The following is a 16,973-nucleotide window of genomic DNA, read 5'->3' as shown; positions in this document are numbered from 1 at the left end:
AACCATGGAATGGTTTGGGTTGGAAGGATCAAACCCCCTGCCACGGGCAGGGACATCTTCCACTAGACCAGGTTGCTCCAAGCCCCGTCCAACCCGGCCTTGAACACTCTCAGGGACGTGGGAGAGAAGGAGCAGAGCTGTATCCCAGCTATGTAAATGATGGGAGATTAGTAGGCTGGGAGGCAGAGGAAGGTATGGAGCTCTGGAGCTGCCTGGGAAGGATTACCACTCCTCATGGAGCGGCTGCACCAGAGACCAGAGGAAAGGGTGCCGTAGGAGGGGGCATGAGCAGAAGACAAGATCATGGGGGATTCATTTAAACCACAGTGTCGGATCCTATAAATCTGCGGGGTTTTGCATATTTCCATATTTATATATGAAAATTCCATGAGGTGGCTTAAAGGCAACTGAAATAAAAAACAGGGCTGTCAGAGCTTGAAAACTACCGGCAAATCTCTAACAGACCATTTAATACAAATGTATGGGCTTAAGGGAGCTGCAGGCGGGTGGAGGATTCGTGCCCTGGGGGTGCCTTGCCTGGCCCCACGTTGGTCCCCATGTGCTGTGAGTGCACTGGTGCCTCGGGTCACTGCAACCCCCCTGGCCAGGAGGGTGTGGAGAGAACGGGCCTTTCAGCCCGGCTCACATCACACGAGGGATGTGGGGCTGCTGGCCCTTCCCTCAGGCGCTTTCCCGCTGTCCTGTGTGTGCCCTGATGGTTTGGGAGCAGGCAGCAAGTTAATCTTCATGGCTGCTGGCTCGTGGTACCCCAAAGCTGCGAGCTGTAGGATAAGCAGTGCTGCCAGTGATGCTGGAGCTGGGGCTGAGAGAGCATTTCACACCCCACAGGCGCTGTGGTTGTGTGCAGGCTGTTTGCCTTCCCGGCGGAGACCGACTCCCTCTCCTGTGAGCGTGTGCCCTTTTCCTTCCTGAGCTTCGGTTATCGGTCAGAATAAGAATTCTCCAAACCACTGGTCTGAATCACCCTCGCTGACCTTCTGCTGCTTAGTGAGTCTCTTCCCATGGATTAATTTAAAGAAGCATCGCAGAGATTTATGCTTTGTGCCCAGCATGGGGCCTGAGTGGGTAGAGTGGCCCTCCAGGGTTGAAAACATGCTCATTAGATTACCCTGCATATATCTGTGCTGCTTTTTGGATGCCTCTAGACGTCGTCCTCCTTGTCCCACCTTGGGTACATGCTCTGTGCTCTTTTACTGTAGGACCTCAACCCTTTCTGGTCTCCTTGAGTCAGTCCCAAACCTGTGCAGCCCCAAAACTCAGTGCAGCATACTGTAACTCTCAGGTCTGGCCTGAAGATTGATTGAATCATAAAATAATTTGGGTTGGAAGGGACTTTTAAAGGCCACCTAGTCCAATCCCCCTGTTATGGACAGGGACATCTTCCACTAGACCAGGTTTCTCAAAGCCCCATCCAACCTGGCCTTGAATATTCCCAGGGACGGAGCATCCACCACCTCTCTGGTAAAGCTCTTCCAGTGTTTCACCACCCTCATGGCAAAAAATGTGCACCAAAAGTCTCTAAAGAGAAATTCCTGCTTTCTGCATGCAAGGACAAGAGTGAGCCTCCGCCTTCTCTGAGTCTCCTGTCATTCAGGGCTTTTCTCCCCCTCTTCAGCCCCACGACAGTAGCTGGAGGCCACAGCCTCATCATTCCATCTGAAGTCTCCAAATCAAAAGGAAATAATTAGTGGAGGACGAGAAAGCTCGGATGAAAATAAGCTGTCAACAAGAAGAAGGTGCTAATGTGTCTGTCATCCCCGTTCCCTCCCGGCCGGTCCCCAGAGGTAGGAAGGCTCTGACGGAGAGGAGGGTGTTGGAGCTCGCCTGTCAGCCGTGGCTGTCTCCAGACATCAGCTCTCCTCTTGTGAAGACACATCTCGCTCTCAGGCCAGCTCCTGCCGCTGTCCCCTGCTCGTGGCTGGGAGGGATTCGCTCCGCGGGCATCCTGGACGTCAACGCTGCGACTTCCCCGCACAAGCGCTTTCAGCTCGGGTTTTATCTGCTCCTGTGGACGCCTAAAATCGATTTGTGTCCTAACAGTGCCTATTTCTCTTCATTACAGAGAGACAGGTGTGTGGAATGAGTAGCTCAGATGTAGGTGTCTGCAGTTATTAAGTTAAGCAAGACGAATCCCAGTGTCAGCATTTCCCTTGGCTTTGCTTAGGGGTTTGCTCCTTCTCCTGCAAGACTCCTCATGGTGACTTTGGCAACAGGTGACATTCTTGGGAGTCTTTTTGGGCATTTTTCTGCCTGAGATGTGACATTGCTTCCCAGGGGGAGGCAGACTCTGAGGCTGTGTTTTTGCAGCAGTCCCACATTGTGGCTTCTTCCTGTGGAGTTCTTTGCCACAGGATAAATTCTTTACCATTGATTCAAAGAGCATGTGGGGTATTGACATTTCAGGATGTTGCCTGTCATGAGTCTCTTGAGAGGGTGAAGAACAAAACCTTGCCTGGGTGACCGTTTTCAGTGACAAAACACACTTTAGTTATTTCATTCATAGAATCTGAGAATGGTTTGGGTTGGAAAGGACCTTAAAGACCATCCAGTTCCAACCCTGCTGCCATGGGCACTAAGACACCTCTTACTAGACCAGGCTGCTCCAAGCTCCATCCAACCTGGCCTTGATCCTTACTAATTTTTGGGCTGAGGAGTAAGCTCTCACTGTTTGAAAGTGCTTCTTGCAGTGTCCTTCCTTTGCCTTGATGAGCAAACAACATCACACGTGACTGCATCTCTAAGGGATCTTTACACAGATGCTTCTCCCTGGCTTATCTGGAATGTCGCTGCTGGCTGAGGTGTTTTGGGGTGATCCTGCTTTGTCAGGCTGGAAGACTATACTCCATGGAGGTCTCCTCCTTCTTCTACCCCCATCCCTGTGATGCTGCTTTGATGGGACACGTGGGATGACTTAACCCTATAGGAGGAGGACACCCCAATCTTCAGCAAGACTTTTGTCCATCATTTCTCTGCAGGGCTAATGATTTCTGAGGAAAAAGGGGGATCCCTGCAAGTAACAGTGGCCTAAAATACCCTGTGAGGGTGTACACTGAGGCAATTCAGTCCTTGGTGTGTTCTCGGGCTCTATCAGGCTTATGGCAGCATCCCTCACCTCCTTGTGGGGATTGCTCCCATGTGCTGCTGCCTTACTCCCTGCCATGTCCTCCAGCACCCATCCCTTTTCCCTCTACCCGGCATTAGAGGGCGGTCAAAGGAAACCTTCCCTTTCCTCCTGCTCCCCGAGCTCTGTGGGCTCCCAGCCAGCACCCGCACCCACCCCGAGGGCAGAGGGCTGACCTCAAAGCAGGACCCTTTGCCTTGCCCTCACCCTTTCTCCAGCGTTTCTGACTGTGTTTCACCAGTCAAAGCCACTTGTGGTTTTGTAGCTGACACTTGGGATAGAGCATCTGATGAATCCTGCGTGCGGTTTCTCCTCTGCCTCGCCCTCCATCTCCTCCTAATTGACATCCCCGAATCTTGTCTCCGTTTGACAAATCAGGCTACTTACTCTAAGTGATGACATATATAAATATTGCAGGCATTCGTTTTACGTCTGGATACCCTGATAATAAAAGCTATCAGAATCTCTTCCCCCTGCCCGTGCATAGCAATTACTACCAAAGGCTTCACTCCTCCATCACCGGAGCAGGATGTGGAATTGTGGCTGTGACAGCAAGTTTTCCCTCTTGCATTGATGGAACGTGGGTTTGGGCTGTAAACCAGCTTTTTTTTTTTTTTGAGCCTGACGAAGCAGCAGCGCGGTGAAACTGTGCAAGCTGTGGGTACGTAGCTGGGGGATCTTGCAGGAGCCCTTTTGCTCGCAAAATCCTGGGTGCCTGTGTCCCCTCTGGTGGAACCTTGGTGTCTGGAGTGGCCGTGGCAGGCGACAGCAGGTGCCATCGCAGGTTGAGGGTGAGGTTTGGACTCGTGGGTGCTGTCCCTGTGCCTTCCTCGAACCCGCTGGGCGCTGAGGAAGCCAGCACCCATCCAGGCTCTGCTCCTCACCCTCGCTAACACGTTGGTGGCTCTCCTGGGTTGAGGCTGTCAAATTGCAGGGTATTATTTTTAGCCTGGTTTCCCGAGGAAAAGAAGCTTATGCGATTGTACTGTCTGTCAGTGCTTTTCCTCCCACCAGCCTCCTCTTAACAAGTTTTGAACCCCCTGTCAGATTCACCGGGAGGGATCGAGAGCTCCGACATTCCTGCACGTTTCCCTGCAAATTAGCAGCTGGGGCCACCTTCCCAAGGGGGGCAGGGATGAGGGGAAGATGAGGCTGGGTGGGGACAGGAGGAGGTGCTGGGGAAGGTGCGAGGCAAGAGGCTGGGAACAGGCTCCGCTGAAGGCTTAATACCTCAAATACAGATATTAAGTGCTCATGCCTTAATTGAAGTTAATTTCTGGGAGACGCGTTTTATTACAAAAGATTTCTCCAGCTCAGGCGTGTCCACACCATCTGCTTGGAGCTGGTGGTGGCAAAGCCCTCGACCCTGCCAGCAGTGGGGACTGGCTGCGAGGATCGGCCCTTTTCGGGAGAAGGACAAGCTCCACAGAAAAGCCTCTCTTCTCCCTTCCTGCCTCTTAGTCCAGGTTATTACTGACAGTAATTTATTAATTTTTTTAAGAGCCAAGTGCTGCTGCTGGCAGGAGAAGGCACAGAGCTTCATCTCCTATGATTTCCCCTCCATCGTGAGGTTGGGCAGGCTGTTCCTCCTCCTTTGTCCAGCTATTTGTTTTCATCAAGTTTTCAGGAACATAAGACTTTGCAATTCCTACCCTGTGTCAAAACTGGGGGAAAGTTATTAAACGGTGGCTTGGCTGAGCTGGACCTGTGTGCACACACACACAGAGGAGCTCCTGTTCCTTAGGAAACTGGTCTTAATGAGAGACAGCTCCTATTAATGCTTTGCTTACTTTTTCGGCCAAGGTCTTTGCTGGGAATGGAATTTTTATGGGAAATCTTAAACCAAACAATGATGCTAATAAGCTGTAATCAAAACCAGGGAGGGAAGGGACCTGCTTCTTTCTCATCCCACAGCCCTTCCTGAGATTTCAAAAGAAGGGCTTTTTCTACAGCAAGATAAAACCAAGATACTTTTGAATTATTGGGGTTTTTTAACCAGAAGGTGAGAGTGAAACTCCCAGGATTGGTTTATGGCTGGGGCCTCGCTGGGAATGTTAGAGACAGAGAGGTACAAGGGCTTGAATCTGAGCCATCTGCATCCCTGGCCAGTACCCAACATACCAGGTTATTTGTGTTTTGTGAAGCTCCATTTTTTCTTATTTTCTTCCTTTTATTTTGGTTTCTTTTTTTAACCGCTGACAACTCCGCGATGACGCTGAAAAATCTCTGCACTGGGTGAATAAATGTGTCATGTGAAATGGCTTTTTTCCCCTCTCTGTGTGAGATCCTGGGTTTGGCAAGTTGACATTCTCTGACTAAAACCCGTTTTGTCTCAATTTCTGACCATTCTTGCTCACAGTGAGTGGGTTTTGCCCATAAACACAGAAGTTGCTCGGTAAAGCTGAGTAATTCTCCTTTTAGAGGCCTTTGCTGCTGTCTTCTCCCTCAAACAGCCACCTGGAGAGGATTATTGTCACATATTTTGATGTAGAACCTAAACCTGTCTCTTGGTTTACTCAGGAGGGATCCAAATGCACTTAGAACAAGCCCAGGATTCCTCATGAAATGTTCGCCTGCTTAAAGAAGGCTTTTAAAAAACCCCTTTATTAATTAAAAAAATAGAAGGAAAAGCCTTTTTTCCCACTTTATGCAATGATGGATATTTTTCTGTGTGCAAAATTTGGATAAAAGGGGCTGAACTTCTAATTACGTTACCTAAGGAGGCTTAATAATGTTTGCCTGCAGTATCTTGTCGTGAATATTCACCAGAGGCGATTCAGTTTAATTTCTGTTGAAATCCCTTTACATCATCCCTTACTGCTTTCCAAAGACCTTGTAGGGCTGCCTGAGGAAGGAGAAACTGTGGGTTTGGGTTCCAGCAGCGACAGTTGTTGCATTGGAGAGGGATGACAAAGACGTGGATTTGGAGATGCTGTGTGACCTCCTGTGCTGGCAGAGCATAGGACCATCTTATATTCTATATGTTCCTCAGTGTTTTGCTTTTCTGAGGTAGCTGTTGATACCTGTATTCTTCTGAAGTCTTCTCAGAGTGAGTGAGTGGTACTTAACTCCAGACTAAGCTTGGCTGGCTCGGCTGCCACAAGGACCAGCACTCCCTGGACAATCTCCAATCAATCCATTTGATTTAAGCCCAGGGGGGTTATTTCTGAGCATCTGTAAAACACAAAGCCTAGAAGGCCTTAAATGACATTTCTGGGCTCTGGGAGAAGCCCTGCCATGGGATGGGAAGTGTCTCTTGCAGCTGGTGGGGGACTCACCTGCTCCTGGTGAAGTGGGCGATGAGGTGCCCATGAAGTGACTGTGCCTCAGGATATGATCCCTTGGAGGTGTTCTTCACCAGCAGGTAACAGGTTTTTCTCTCTCTCATGGGCATACTTCGAGTTGTAGATGCCTCTTTACAATCCCACTGTGTCAGGGCCCCCATATCTGTTCTAGGACAAGCTAAGCCACACAGGTGGTTCTTCTCATTTGTCATCTCCACTGATTTTCCACCCTTGCCACTGATCTTTTAAACCTGGCCTTGGATTTTGCAGCGTTGAATGTCATTTCACATCCATCAGTCTGGTTCCCAGGGTCATAATTTCCTTCCAAACGATGCCAAAACTCTTTGTTTTGTGTTGTTTTGCCTCGGAAGGAGTGAGTTTGATGAGTGTTGGTCCCCTGTTGTTAAGGAAGCGTTGAATGTGAGTGGTGACCGAACAGCCTGCTCAGCAAAATCCCTCCAAACTGCCTCCTTTTTTGGTATTATCTATTATAATCTTTTTATTTTTCTAGGCAAAGCATTTCTTTGATTCATAATTCTTATCGTAATGTTCCCCTCCTACAGTTTAACTAATCATTTGCCCATGTGGCACAATATCAAATGCGTTTCTGAAGTCCAGATGGTCAAGCTCTCTCACAAAAGACAAAGATTGGCTTTTGTCTGACAAAAAAAAAATAAAAATAAAAAAAAAAAAGCTGTTATCTCCCAGAAAAATATATTTACCAGGCTCGCCTGACTGAATCCATCTGCGTGAAATCCAGCTTGTTTTACCCGTTTTCTTAGTTTTTTGCCTTGGTTTCTCAAGCAGAGGCTGCCACTCAGACCAACCTGTAGCTGCCCTCCCACCCCAGCCTTAAATATTCCCTCATCTTTAATCTTACATCCTCCTCTCCTCCTGCTCCCCCTTGTTAGGTTAGTTTAAAATAATCTGTGGAGAAAGGAGTCTCTGGGCAGTGAGGCAGCGCCACTGCAGTGATTATTTCCACTACAGTAAAGGTTGAAAACTGGTTACAATTATCACTCCTAGTTTTACATGCTAACGGGGTTTGCCTCGGGGGGATTAAGTTAACTATTCTGTCATGCAGGTGAGTGTTTTGTTTTGCTCCTTTGAACCATCCTTTCTCAGGCTGTCAGGGAGAGGAAGATAAAGGCTGCCATCCTCCCGTATCCCGCTTTCCAAAGCCCCAGCCACGGATTTACCTCCACAGCAGCTCGCACTGGAGAGATTAATTTGGGTTTGTTTCAAGGTCATCTCAGGTGCATCTTTTTGTTGAATGTACTTGCCCCTCTGGAGAAGTGAGGATCCTTTTTTAAATTCTTCCAGGCGATAGAGCTGTGGATCAAGGGGAAGTGGGAGAAAATAAGCTTGGACATTTCAAGAAAATATAAATAGTCTTGACCCAGACTCTCTGTGTGGCACGAGGAGGGTGAAGCTTTCAGGCTGTCACTGTACAGATTCCCAGGCTGAGGGTAAAGAGCTGCTCTAGTCAGAATTTTCCACCTAATTTTTCATTTTGACAGAAAATATCAGTGTGAAATGTACTTTTTTTTTTTTTTGGATAGGACTCTGCTCAAACCATTCCTCGTGACTCCTTGTGAATGGGGCCAGTGTCAGCTCCCATGCTGCCCACCTGAAAACTGAGGGTTTCACACGAATTTAGGAGATGAAGTTGCTGCCTCTAACTGATGCTTTTTTTTATACAAAGTGGAGAACTCCATCAGTGCCACAAGAGCATCAGTTCTTGACAGCAGGCAGCTAATTAGGGCAGTAGACCACCACGAACAAGAAGCCTAGTTTGCCAGTGCAGAAGACATCGAAATCTCTAAGGATGTGCTTAATCTGGGTTAAATTGGGTGGCAGCTGGGTTCCACTGAGCAGAAACAGCCCAAAGCAAGACCAAACCAGGGCCTTGAAGGGGAGGTTTAGATTTGATATTAGGTAGAAGTTCTTCATGGAAGGGGTGGTCAGGCACTGGAACAGGGAAGTGGTGGAGTTACCATCCCTGGAAGTGTTCAGAAAACGAGTGGACATGGCACCTGAGAATTTTAGTGGTGAACACCTTGGTGGTACTGGGTTGATGGTTGAACTCGATGATTTTAGAGGTCCTTTCCAGCCTTGGTGATCCCTTGATTCTATAAAAGAGGAACACCTGAGACTGGCTGTAATTTTAGGGAGAAATGACCATTGTTTTGCTATAGCAAAGTGATCTAAAGCTTTCAGTGGTCAGGGGAGACCAGGCTAATACAGCCAGGGAGCAGCACAACAAATGACAGTGAGAGATTTTTTTCTTCCACTGCAAAACTCGGGTCCATTTCCATGCCTGAAAGAAAGTAGGAGATTTAAGTTTTGCATTGCTCTAGGTCTCTTTGGGAAAAGAAAGACCTGCAGTCCCTGAAGAGTTGTGTTCTGCAAATGTCCATCTCCTAAGTCCATTCCTACCTGAGTCAGGATTACCTTAAACACCCCTGGGTAACCATCCCTCTTACCCCTTTAACAGCTGGTGGAGAAAGGACCAGACACTGGTTTTCTGTTGACTCTGTGGGGAGGCTGTAGCTTAAGGAGATGATTAAAACGAAATAAATCCCCAGTGAATTAATTGAAAGGGTCAATGTCTGTAGTTAATCAGCTAAAATTGCCTATGGTTATCCAGCTGTGTCTTTCATGTCAGCTAGAAGATGCTGGTGAGGCAGGAGCCACCTAATGATACGGATTTGTTTGGTGGGTTTTCTTTTCTCCCTCCCCACTGGCAAGTGGTTTTTCAGTGGACACGTGGACAACTATACTTTTGACATTTATCCAAGGTCTAGTTTTGCCTCTATTCCTCCTTGCTGCTTTTTTTTCCGCCCCTCATAGTTAGGTGGTGGTTGGAGTAGCTTAATGACACATTTTCAGCACTGATTTTGGTGGTGACAGTTATTAACAGTTTCACGATAAGAAACAGGTGTTCCAGCATGGTCCATCAGGCAGGAGAAGAACAATGCCTCCCCAATGTCATTGTTCATGATGTATTCACTGACTGATGGCTTTTTTTTTTTTTTTTTTATGAGGGTTTTATTCAACCTCACAGGTAGCATTTACTGTTTAGTATGCAGGCTTTGGGCAAGCTAGTGGAGTGGAAAACCTTTTAATTTCTTTTTAATGCAAACATGGATCTTGCAAGACCTTGTCAAGCGATTGGAATGGGCACAGGCTCTTGCTGATGTCTCTCAGCATCACCTGGTGGTCCCCTGCAAGAAAATCCTGGGTATTTCCCACGGGATTTGTGGCTCAAGGGACAGGTCCAAGCCTGAAGGAATTGGGGTGATTCTCCTATTTTGCAGTGAGGAGCCACACCTGGGATGGTTTGGGCAGAAAACATCATTAGTATAATAGGGGCATTGCAACAACTCCTGGGCTCTACCACCAATTCCCATGTTTTCCCATGGATGGGTGGGAAAGGAACAATGTTTTGGAGCGTGAGGCTGTCAGTTATCCTGGATAGCTTTTTCAAATGGGATGTGAACATGGATCCCTTGCCCTTGCTGGTTTGCTGATTATTTGGCTTGTGCTGTGAGATTGACTGGGGGAGCAGCTGTCCTGACACTTGGATCCCACAGTGTGCTGTGCAGGTCTCACATTCCCTGTCCATGCTCCCAGGGCTCAGAGGGAAAGAGTAACCCCACTGGCCCTTTCCCCCATGCTGTGCAGGAATTATTCCCTGAGAGAGCTGTCATTTCTGTGGTTCAGGGGGGCTGGGTATCCTGGACACACAGTAGATGCTGGAGTGGATATTGTTTGGTATCCCTTGAGGGACAACTTTCTGCATCCTTTGTCTTCCCAGGAGGAACCTCTGTAGGAGATGGGAAGAGACAGAGCCCTCAGTGCTGAAGGATGCAGCAAAGGGCATCTCCTCTTCTTCCTCATTCTCTGGGGATGCTGTGGTCCAGCTCTGACTGCAGTGCAGGGTGATGCCTGCCTGGCCTTGCTGGAGCAGCTCTGAGCCTTGAAAACAGGGCTGGGAGACACCTGTAGCCTCTCAGACCTTTATTTTGTACCACAACCTATCGATTTATCCACAACCTATTTCTTTCCTGTTGATATTTGATATCACAAAGGGGCAAGTCAGTGCAAAGGTGCTTGATAGGTCCCCTTGGTCTCCAGTTAGGCAGTGCTGCCTCCCACCCCAGTCCTACTGCTTAGGAGAAAAAGCAGGGAAAAAAAAAGAAGATTAACTGGTGATAAATAATGCATTTTGTTCCTACCTAAAGGCTGTTGGATCTCCATAGCCTTCATTCCTCTGGTGACAGGGAGCTTGGTGTTAATAGCTCTATGTTACCCATCACGGTGCTTAAACAGCCTCATCAGGGCCATACTCAGCCAATACATCCCCGCCACAGGCAGGGCTTCCCATTATTACTTTCTTTCAAAAAAAAAATAAATAATAATAGTAAAAAAATTCCACTCTCCTGCGGTGACTTTTCACAGCAATTTCTCAAAGTGAGACAATTAATGAACATTAGACATCCTTTTTTTTTTTTTTCTGGGAAAGCAGCAATCAGAAGAGAAGATGTAGTATCCCTTTAAAATCTCCCAGCACATATGTGCGTGCACACAGAGCCCCTTCAAGGCTGAGAAGAATTGGAAGTGATAGTTACCAGTATAATATTTAAATGAGTGTTAATTACCATAAACCGTTTGGATTTTAATGTCTCCTTCTGTACAGTATGTAAATCAGGGGCGGAATGGGCTTGTGAGCATTCATTGGGCCTCTGGTGTTGTGGATAAAAGGGATGTTTTCCAGTACTGGGATTTAGCCGCCTGGTTTCCATGAAAGTTAAAGGGAGCGATGGGGGTGAACACTGGCCACTCTGGGGAAGGTTTCCCCTCTCATCTCAGAGACAGCCCTGCCCTGAGGACAACTTGTTCTCTTGTCTCATCCCACTCCCTACCCAGAGGCTTCCCGAGGAGGCTGATGAGATGCTGAAATGACTCGGGTTTGGATCTGGATGGAGGGATGTCTCACTGTCAGTCAGATATAGCAGCTCTTGACCATTTTATTGGGTACTAAGGGGTTTTTATGGGGTTTTAGCATCCAGACCATGAGCAAGCTAATTCCATGGCGTGTGGTTTGCTGTACCCACATCCACACTCATCCTGCCTCCATCCAGCCTGGCCTGCACCTCGAGCAAAGGGGAAGGGCCTGGAGGTCAGCAGATCTTCAGGCACCTTGATACTTCCCCAGCCCCCTTGTTGTCCTTCCTCTTTGCCCTCCATGGGGACCTAGTTTGCCTTGCAAAGTGGTCTCATTATAAATGCATCAACTTCTGCCGGTCTCACACGCGCAGCCCTCATTTAGCCCTCCAAGCTCAATTACATCTCAGGATGTCTTGGGGTAATTAAGTAATATTAGAACATTTTCTTTTCTATTTTTTTCCCCTTCCCTAATGCAGCTTTCAAGAGCACAAGCCTCGGTTCTCACCCACTGGAGCCCACTTCTCTGAGCCTCGGAGTTCTCCCTAATGTACCTCGCCATGAAGGAAGGCTAATTACATTTCTGAAGGATGTCATTAGTGTCACATTCCCGCTGGGTTCCACAGGGCTGGCACACAGCAGGAAATGCTCCCTTAGGTGTCTCTGAGCACCACCATGTGCAGTGCCACCAGCGAGGAGCAGCCGGGGCTCTGAGGGGAGCTCAGCCGGCAAGGCAGAGCTGCTCTGGGCTTTGCTGTGAGCTGTCTCAGATGCTTTGCATCCTTCATCTCCACAGCTCGTCGTGGTTTACAAATATCAACTGATTAAGCCTCTCAGAGCTCCTGTGAGATAAGTAATTGCTACTCTAATGATTGGCATTATATCTGCTCTCATCTCGAAGTGTCGGACGGTGCTTTTCGCTACAAGAGAAATGAGGAGGCAAATGTTAAGCACGCAAAAAGATAAGCGATGCTTTTGGGTTATCTGGCCATCTCACCTGCTGGCTGGCGGCCAGAAAGTCTGGAGCTACCATAACAGGCACCTCTGGCACTGCTTTTGGAGGCTGTGGTCCACATGCCTCCCTCTTTTGGCTGTGTCAACCCCAATGAGCTCTACTGACTTCAGTGGAGGCTCCTCAGAGGCTTCCCCGGAGGGAAGACAAACCAGAGTTTGTCTGTTTGGGGAGCCCAATGTTTGCATCATGGATGGGATGCTGGTTTCCAAGGAAGCAAAAAGGAAATTATAGTCACACATTATTATCTTTTTTCTCTCACTAGGTGGTTCCAAGGACAACGTTATGGTTTTAGTCTACCACAGCTCTCCCGTTCAGCCCTGGGCAAGGTGGCCACCAGGCTCCCACAGGTGAGTACTTCTTTCAGGGGGTACTAGAGGCTCAGAAAAGGAAGTCACGCATGAATTAGAGTAAAAATTGCCATGAAAATTCTTGTTCATGTGGTGCTGTGTTGCATTTTGTTGTCCTGGAGAGATGCACTAGCTCTGTTAGTCAGGCTGGAACTTGCAGCCTCTGGAAGAGGTCGATTATCCCAGGTAGTCCCTACTCCTGTGGGGAGCCTGATGTCCTCCTCAGCCTGCCTGGCTTTTTAGGACACTTCCATAAGCAGATTAGGGATGAGGATACTGCTGCTGTGGCCCAGCCTCACTGCTGATCCAAGTGGGATAGTAAGGTATCCTAATACTCGATGCCTCCTTGACTCTGAATGGAAAGAAGGGTACATTGGAGTCCAGGGTATCTCACAAGCTTTTTTGCTTTTGATTTTTTTTTTCCCCACTTGCAAGTAGATTTATTTTTTTTTTAGCCAAAACAATAAGCAGAGACCAAAAGGAAGCAGAGACCTGGCTTTATATCACATAAGGACGGATGGCAAAACTTTCCTAAAGACATATGTTGTGGAAAAAGGAAAACCCCTCAAAGGTGGGTCAGACAGAACTTGGGCACAGCCACTGCAGTTTATTCAGGTCAAGCTGGGCTCTGCAGCACCATCTGATTTGTGGTCATTGGTGGCACCTGCCCTTGGAGGCATCACACCTGAGGCAAACGATGTGGAGCCGTCTATCCTTGGGCAACTTTGCTACAGCCCCCTGGGTTTTAGGAAAGCCGGGATCTGAGAGGCCTCTGGGTGATGAGACTGGAGTGAGCTGGCTTGCCTCCTCTCCTCTTCCATCCCTTTGGAGGGATCTCTCACCTCTCTGCATCCACTGTGTGTTGTCTCCAGCCTTGGGTGGAAACCAGGGTGGAAGCCTGTTGTCCCTCTTTACTGAACAGGGGGATGGTGCCACCAGGAGCCCCGATGATCCAGGGCTGTGTGTGGCTGTGCAGGGATGGATGGGCCAACTGCCTTTTCCGTTTCGTGGACTGGTGTGAAATTAAAGGGATTTTGGAAAAAAAAAAAAAAAAAGGCTGCACTGGCAAAGCTAAGCTGCCCTGGGAAATGCTGTAGGGAGAAGCTAATTGTCTGAGGTGTGGGAATCCCAGGCTTTCCCACAGACTCTGCCTTTCCAGTTCTGGCCAAGCTGCCAGCTCTCTCTCATCTGGAAAGGGAGATGGGTGTTAATAGGGAGGCTGTGTTGAATTTGGGGGGCAAAAGTAGGATCTGGGCTGTGAGGAAACTGCTGCAGGGATGGACCAGAGCAAGCACCTGGAGGTGTGGGGCCAGTTCGTGCCCCAGAAATCAGGGGAGGCTGAAGAGAAACACAGCAAGGAGATTAGTCCAGGAGAAAGGAGGAGCGAGCCACACAGAATCCGAGGCAGGGAGAAGCCTGTCTGGTAGGTGGGAGAGTCCTAAACCAGTTGATTTCTGTGCACTGTGTTCTCAGGGACCTGCTCTGGCTCTGGTCCCATCTGCGATGAACTGGCAAGGGTTTCACGCAGACCCAAACTGACATTAAACCCTGTATTTCCCGCTCACTGGTAGCTGTGTGCTTTGGAAACCATCCTGCTGAAGGCAGAGTCCTGGCAGTGCCCAGTAGCAAAGGGGCAGGAGGCAGGAGCTGAAATCCTGTAGCTGATCCAGCCGCTCCGGGCGTAATGGTGCTTATCCAAAGGAGTGCTGGGACTCTGCTGTGAACACCACATGCTATTTTGGCCGTATGAGCGAGAGCCGAATTTTTAAAAGGCTCCTGTAGCCTTTAATCAGCTGCAAGCCGGGGCTGTGCATGTTCCCATGCGTGTCCCATCTGTCCCAGGTCAGGAACCACAGCCCGTGGTGGCTGCAGGGGTCCTGAGGGGTGGTGAGGTTTCCCAGCAGGAAAAGCAGCACCTCATCTACTGTTGAGGCAGGAAAAGTTAGAAGACAAACAAGAAACTTATCTGAGTGTATTTAGACCACTTGAGGTTGCCCACACTCTAATAACACGTTCTACAAATTATAGAACCTAATAATTACAGCTAATAAGTCCAAACTGTGTAATTACCCTGGAGCACTTTGAGCTAGAAGGCAGAAATGAGCATGGTTGTTACACACTCGTTAGGTGATCTTGGCTTTCCCTGTTCCACATGCAAAATCCAGGAGCAGCAGAAAGTGTAGCTGCTCTTTTCTCCATCCTCATCAGTGCTGGGTGAAGGGAGGAAGACAGCTCTTTTTCCTGTTTCCATTTCCCAGACAAACCAGCTCCAAAATCCAGTTTCTTTTCTTTAAGAGACGATTCCTGATCAGATTTTCAGATCCAGAGCGGGAGGCTCTAGAGGGGAGGTTGTGTTTATTTTTTCTTCCCACCACTTTGCTTCCCTTCCTAATTAAAGCAGCTCTTTTGTCAGCCCCTGAATTTCTTTCCACCCTCCAGTTTTCCCAGAGAGGTTTCTTTACGTTTTCTGCCTCTAATCAATACACAATTTATATGCAATAACTTTGTCCAGAGAATAGGAAAGCAGGATCAGCATCTCTCCTGTAATTCTGGTGTGCTGTAGCCATGGACTGAAGGTCAATGCAGGCTTGACTATGACTGGTTTTTACTGTCTTTGGGCAACCCAGCAGCAAAATGCCAGCTTTTAAAACCTCCACCCCGTGCAGGAGTGTGGATAGTGCTGTGCAACCTGCCAAGCACACCGTGAAGCTTGGATTCCTTGGCAAAGCTCCCTCCTATGGTCCTGCAACCCTTTCTGGTGGAGGGAGGGGGTCCTGCGGGGCATGATGGATATCCTGACAGATGCTATTTTCCTCGATTATACAGACAATGGGTGCTTTGATAGCAGGTGAAGCTGGTGCCTGCTCAGGGAGCGAAGAGGAGAGTTCCATTAGGTGTCCCTGGGGATGGCAAGGCAATTCTGGAGAGAGAACCTGGCGCTGAGGGAGCAGGCACCTCATTTAACCTGCCCCCCAGCCAGGCTCATGCTCATCTGTCTCCTGTCACTTGAGATCCTGCTGTCACCTCTTCAGCATCCCTCTGGCTGTGCCATACCCATACAGCTCCCACCAGGAAGGGACAAAAGGACAGAGAGCAGGAGGGGCAGGAGAAGACATTAGACCCAGGAAGAAGTCTCCACCCTCCATGAAACTTCAGGGGATGGATGTCACCCTCTGTGCCTGTTCATACCCTAACCCTCCCTCCCATGGACACTGCCTGGGAAGAGAGGCTATATCCATTGGGAATGCCCACTTTTGGGTGTCTCACAGTGGTGGGATCAGTCAGGGACGCTCCAGCTGATGCGCTTAACAAGCAGGGAGGTGCAGACTCGCAGTCATCCAGCGTCTTATTAATCACATTTAATGTGTAGGTTGCTTTAGCGTTGATCATTTTAAAATTCCCTGTTGGAAAGGTTACCTGTGTAATTACAGGTGTAAATCTCAGGGACGTTCTTGCCAAAACAAATGGAGCGTCTCACGCTCTTGGCCAGGGATGAACCCACAGAAGCCGTAAAAAGGGTGTGGAATGATGGACCAGGAAATGTTCACCCAGCGCAGGGCTGAGAAGAGCTGTGTAACTCTGGAGATAAATGAGGCATTTGTGTGGTTGGGAAGAGCCTTTGGAGTTGTCCCCCCTTGTACAAAAGCAGGACCAGGTGTTGCTCAGGGATGTCTTGAGCACTGTTGGATACAAACTTGGGAAAGCACCACACGGTGGTGGCCCAAAGGGTCCCACTGAGGGGGACGGATCAGGCTCAGAGGGTGAGGAGTCATGAGGTGCCTCCTCCTGAAAGGTCTCGGGTGTGGGTGAGGGACCTCTGGATAACTGGTTTATGAAGCAGATCTTTTGGGAAGTGCTGATAAATACCCTCCATTAGCAGCAGAAAGCTTCAGTCTCTTTAATCACTGACTGAAAAATCTGTGTTATTCTGTTCTGCCAGTGAAGAAAATGGAGCTGGACCTGTCTGATTGCTTGGGGTTTTTTTGATATTTGAGGTGTAAGGTCTGTCAGAGCATCATTAAGTTCACATGTGCCCCTAGAAACCCGATTGTTGGGAACTGCCTCTCCTCTCCTGCAAGACATTGAAAAACCAACCTTACACCTTTTCTCCTCTTCAAATTGCAGGTACCTCCCGCTCAGAGCAGGATGTGGAGTGATACATTCACCCTTCTTTGCATTCCCTGTCTCCTGAAGGCCACATTCATCCACTTCCCCTTTTCTGGAGAGGGTGTCAG

At 48.6% G+C, this 16,973-nt stretch overlaps 1 long non-coding RNA gene across 1 annotated transcript in view; it reads left to right on the top strand.

The window, feature by feature from the left end:
* The first annotated feature begins 12,661 nt into the window (after positions 1 to 12,661).
* LOC113987833 overlaps positions 12,662 to 16,973 on the top strand; it is a 110,183-nt gene continuing 105,871 nt past the window's right edge. The window contains exons 1-2 of the long non-coding RNA XR_005563738.1: positions 12,662 to 12,738; positions 16,864 to 16,973. This is a non-coding gene — a long non-coding RNA (uncharacterized LOC113987833). The remainder of the gene's footprint in view (positions 12,739 to 16,863) is intronic.

Source organism: Pipra filicauda, unplaced genomic scaffold, assembly GCF_003945595.2.
Source record: "Pipra filicauda isolate LSUMZ 115617 unplaced genomic scaffold, ASM394559v2 scaffold246_size1145428_pilon, whole genome shotgun sequence".
NCBI lineage: Eukaryota > Metazoa > Chordata > Aves > Passeriformes > Pipridae > Pipra > Pipra filicauda.
This window is presented reverse-complemented; position numbering and strand designations above follow the sequence as displayed.